General features: G+C 41.6%; 1 protein-coding gene across 1 annotated transcript in view; it reads left to right on the top strand.

Moving 5' to 3' along the window:
- Positions 1–6,077, top strand: part of LOC307126546 (uncharacterized protein) — a gene marked incomplete at its 5' end in the record, with an annotated part of 1,586,879 nt that overhangs the window by 739,218 nt on the left and 841,584 nt on the right. The window lies entirely within an intron of this gene.

The raw sequence follows: 6,077 nt of genomic DNA on the forward strand, positions 1-6,077 counted from the left end.
TCGGTTTAACGTCTCATCCGAAGGACAGTGCTTTTTTGACAGTATAGTGTCCCCATCACTATACTGGGGTGTTAGGACCCACACAGACCACAGGGTGAGCACCCCCTGCTGGCCTCACTAACACCTCTACCAGCAGCTACCTAGTTTTCCCAGTTGGTCTCCCATCCCATCAGTAGTAATGAAAAGATTTATCCTGTGCTCTGCCATGGAAACTAGCACGTATAAACTGTAATTAAACAATTTAATTATCAATTAAAATGGAATTTATTCCTGTATATTACGCTGTGGCCACATTGGACCGGCGGTATGGAAAATAGATGGGTGGATGAATCATTCAGATACGGATGCCATCTTCTGGTCAGATGTAGCAATTAATTCGATGTGACAACAGTTGTACACTCGTTATTACGGTGCATTTTGGGATTGAATGAGTGCACTTGATAACGTCCACTATAATTTCGGACACCACTACAAATGGCTGTCCATTCAAAAAGAGCCCTGTTTAAGGGTATGGGGGTGATTTTGGACACAGCCCAAGACTTAAAGATAGGATAGGCAATTTTTTCCCATAAACACTTTTTGTTATTCTGGTTGAAACTCTTCACATCCTGATAGCAATCAATAATAGAAGTGGTCTAAATATTTAAAATTGACATATGTTTTCTGTCTCAGAAACCAAAAAAATGTTCATCCGAATGCAATAATTTGATGTCCTACCTGCCTATCAACTTATGTATTTCCATTCCTCCGTGCACCTTCTCGCGCAGACCTCACACGTCATCAGCATGTTTCGAGTTGTAGACAGTCACTGAGCACTACAAAAACGAACAGCAGCCACCTTTTACAGGTCCTAAACCAAAAAATCTAGCTTATGCCATGTCGTACTTGTAATTGCAAGATGGCAACACGTGACAACCCCAACCTTGGAGCTGTTCCAGCCTGGTTTCATTGTTAATACGTAGGTATCAAAAGGCAACACTTTCAGGTGCCAAAAGTACATTTTTGTATGAATACTGAAATGTACAATATGAACGCATTGATAACATTCAAATGTAAACATATTACAATTACGTATTTACAGCGGGAAAAAAAATGTATGGATCTTTATCATAAAGATATTTTATAGATTTGTCATGGCTGCTGGTGCAGTGAGGAGGCGAGGACTCAAACGCAAGAAGAAAGGGTGGTTTTATTTAAATAATAAAATAAAACACAAACAAAATACCCACGAGGGGGAAAACTAAACAAACTGAAATACATACTAGGAATCAGGAACACAAGACATACCAATGAACATGACGTGAAGACGACAATGAACCAGCACCGGACAGAAGACGCTAGGAGATTAAATAGAGGACAAACAAGGCAGGTAATGGGGAACAACAGGTGGGGCAAATTAATCAATAATCAGATTACAAGGGGGTTGGGGTCAAGACTGAAGACAGGAACGCACATGACAGAAATAACCCAAAACACCACATGTGCAGCACAGGACGAGACAGACATGTGACATTACTACTACCCCCCCCTCCCCTCTTAAGGAGCGGCTACCAGACGCTCCACCAGGGAACCAGGGAGGGACGAGAGGGACAGACCAGGGTGGGACAGACCAAGGTGGGATGAAAGGGACAGACCATCAGAAAGTTTGGGAGGCCTGGGCGACCCACAGAGTTTGTGAGGCCAGGGTGGCCCGCAGAGTTCAGGAGGCCAGGGTGGCCCGCAGAGTTCAGGACTTGTCGGCGCGGACAGAGCAGGGCACCTGGGCGGCGCAGTCAGAGCAGGGACCACCGGAACAGTCGTGGAGGGAGCCTTCCTTCTCCTCCTCCGCTTCAAGACCACCGGAACAGAGTCCACCGGAACTGGGACCATCAGAACTGGATCCACCATCGGAACTGGGACCACTGGAACTGGATCCACCGGAACCGGGACCACCGGAACACGGTCCACCGGAACAGGGACCACCGGAGCTGAAACCACCGGAACACGATCCACCGGGACAGGGACCACTGGAACACGATCCACCGGACCTGGGACCTCCGGAACACGATCCACCGGAACACGGTCCACCGGAGCTGAGACCACCGGAACACGGTCCACCAGAGCTGAAACCACCGGAACACGATCCACCGGACCTGGGACCTCCGGAACACGATCCACCGGAACAGGGACCACCGGAACACGATCCACCGGAACTGGGACCACCGGAACAGGGACCACCGGAACACGATCCACCAGAACAGGGACCACCGGAACACGGTCCACCGGAGCTGAGACCACCGGAACAGGGACCACCGGAACACGGTCCACCAGAGCTGAAACCACCGGAACACGATCCACCGGACCTGGGACCTCCGGAACACGATCCACCGGAACAGGGACCACCGGAACACGATCCACCGGAACTGGGACCACCGGAACAGGGACCACCGGAACTTCACCCATTAAAACTTTTAGGTTGATGAAAGTTTTACAGATATTGTTAAATATCTATACATTTACATCTGTGTCCTATCTCAAGCTACTCTACTGTCAGTTCAAGCTTTTGTCAAATCTGTCATGTTTCCAAGAAACAAAACATTTTATATATATATAATGTGAGACAACGGGTCTTCGCAGGCCCGCTGTTAGGCGAAACTGGGTTGCCAAAAAAAATAACTCACTAAAAAAAAGATGGCAATACTCGCAGAGATGTAAAAGTGTAAAAGTGATGTTTATTTTACAGTGCTCGAGAAGTGGAAAACAGACCCAACGCTATATACAAAAGTAACAAAGAAACAAAACTGTGCAAAAGAACAAAGAAAATAAAAAAATATATATAAATATATATACACACGCCAACTACTTCAGGACAGACAATAAAGATCGCTCACGGCACCACACTTGCACGCTCGCTCGCCAGGTAAACTGACCCAGATTTCTCTGTGGGCTCCTTTTTATAGGCCAAGCCCCGCCCCCTTTCCGGTTAACCCCATTAAAGGGTTAGTTCACCCAAAAATGAAAATTCTGTCATTAATTACTCACCCAACAAAAATATCTTCATTTGTGTTCCGAATATGAACGGAGGTCTTACGGGTCTCGAACGACATAAGGGTGAGTAATTAATGACAGAATTTTCATTTTTGGGTGAACTAACCCTTTAACAACATACAGGTAAGTTAACAGGTAAGTATATACATTTACTAGGGATGCACGATATATCGGCAACATATCAAAAATAATCATTTATCGGCCGATAACGATGTTATCGTTATCGGTCCAATAAGAAAATTTGACCAATATAGTCAAGCCGATAGATAATGTATTATTTCCTTCAGCTGAGACGGATGCGCTGTCCACCATGATGGGTTTGAATTGCTCTAAATATGTTTGGAATCACTTCGAAAAGGAAAATACAGTTATGTGCAACATGTGCAGCGCAAGTCTTCTATAATCTACATAAAATGATAATGAGAATAGAATAGGCTGTACAAGAGCGTTGTGTTTCATCGCGTTTGTTGAGGGAAGAGCGCGCCCACGGAGTTACACCTTCATGACGAGCACAGTTCGCTTGTGAATTCACAGCCTTTTGTGCCATTGTAAGTTGTAATATTATATTTATTATTATTCTGTGTATGTAATATCATATAGGATGCGTTTGGTTGAGTTAATAAACGATGCAGTAAAGCACTTCATTGTACCGGTCTTTAGCTTATGAACAAACAGAGAGCAATAACCTTTGTTTCTTTTAGTAATAAAATGTTTGTGTTTTGTAACAGTCCATTCACAGTTCATACCTAATGTTAAAAGACACAACTTTGGGTCTGAATATGTTGAGATTAACATGAACTAAAATTAATAAATCCTGTTGAAGTATTGTTCATTCATTGTTGGTTAACTAATACTAACAAAAATTAAACCTTATTGTAAAGTGTTAAAAAAAAAATTTGGCCATAGGAGTGTAAAATTAATTTGAAAAGGTAAGGAATCTCACACTGGTTCAAATAGGCTACTGTAGTGTATAGGTTTGATTTATGTTGAAGTGTTTGGGACATGGCTTTTAATGGTGAGCCTTTTGTTTTTGTAATCAGGCTCTCAGAGTTTATTAAAATTTGTATTTAGATTTATCGGCCAATATATCGGTTATCGGCTTTCAAATATTACGAATTATCGGTTATCGGTATCGGCCAAAATGTTCATATGGGTGCATCCCTAACATTTACACCACACAACATCAATATATAAACACATAGATTAACGAAATATTTATGGAAACCAAAATGTAATCAAAATAACAAACCCAAAAGATAAACATAAAATTAATAAACACATAATAATAACACCAAACTTCCTTTACACACCGTGTGTGTGTGTGTGTGTGTGTGTGTGTGTCGACCAACGGGCATAGGGACAGGTCACTCTGTCACACATATATATATATATATATATATATATATATATATATATATATATATATATATATATATATATATATATATATATATATATATATATATATATATATATATATATATAAAATAGAAAAGGGACCAGGCCCCCGGGTATGTCCACAACATCGAATCTGGCCCCCTTTTAAAAAAGATTAGACACCCCTGGCCTAGTGTTAAACCTTCGAGCTACAAAGCAATAAACATGCCGTTGAGGATTACAAAATATTGTGCAGTGACTGGGTTCAACATAATGCAACATGTAAGTAATGTGATGATTCATGTAGTCAGATGTTCTTCGTCTGTGTCAGTAAATCAGACCAGTGACTAAACATCAACTTGCGTTGTTTCTATTAGGATGAAAATAATCTGTTATTTAACGGTGATTAAATTCTATAAAGAAAGCGATCAAAGAAAGCTCCCTTTGCAATCGTTTTGAGCAATCGCTTGAGCTGTCAATCAAACAGGAGAGTTTATCAGTGATGTGTTTATCAGTGACTCCCGTTTTATTCAACAAATCTCTTAACTATATCACGTTTGCACTGTTAGTGAAGATGAAAGCATTCGTTAGTGTACAGAAACTGAGTTGCAATGACGAGATCACTGCTTTCATGCATGTGTGTGATCAGCTACAATGCTCATCATTGCAACCTTTCATGCCATAGATCTAAATATGAGGGGCAGTTGTGGCCTAATGGTTAGAGAGTCAGACTTGCAAACCAAAGGTTGCGGGTTCGAGTCTCAGGTCCGGAAGGAATTGTCGGTGGGGGGAGTGAATACCAGCACCCTCCTCCACCCTCAATACCACGACTGAGGTGAGACCCTTGAGCAAGGCACCGAACCCCCAACTGCTCCCCGGGCGCTGCAGCAATATGGCTGCCCACTGCTCCGGGTGTGTGTTCGCGGTGTGTGTGTTCACTACTGTGTGTGTGCACTTGGATGGGTTAAATGCAGAGTACAAATTCCAAGTATGGGTCACTTGGCCACACGTCACTTCACTAAATATAATGCCTTAGATCTAAATGTAATGCAACACTTTTCACGATTAGTTAACCATGAGAGCTGTAATTGTAAAAACTTCAAATGCAAAGATGTTAGCCAATCACAGCAGTGTTTACACTGAAGTCTCCCAGCACACGCTCCTTAAAACGAAGCTTCAGAGCAGAAGGCTAAAATTAGGGTAGGAAAAATGCCTTTTATTTATAAATCATGACAATTTTTGATGTAAAAAGCTAACATTTTAACATTCTAACATTATAAGTGCACCCCAGGAAACATCATAAAACTATTTTTTAAAAACACAGTTCATGACCCCTTTAAACAGCGCGACCATCGACCTCTAGGGATTAATCACTTACTTTGCTGCATAATAAACCAATGCTTACTGTAGAAAACGTTGAAACAATAAAAATTAAAATGTCTTTACTTTGCACTCCGTAAACCTGGAAACTCCCTTTGAGAGTACCTCAAATAAAACCAAGCACATTGGCACAACTTTTCCACCATTTGCTGTTGATAATGTCAGACATTTGTTTTGTTTGCTGAATTTAAGTGCTTCTCACTGGATCTCAGCACTGTTTAGTGGTAATAATTGTTATATATTAAATAATTATCGTTTTATTGCCCAGTCCTATGTGCACGGATAAATAATTT

This window comes from Gobio gobio (genome assembly GCF_949357685.1).
Source record: "Gobio gobio genome assembly, chromosome: 5".
Taxonomy (NCBI): Eukaryota; Metazoa; Chordata; class Actinopteri; order Cypriniformes; family Gobionidae; genus Gobio; species Gobio gobio.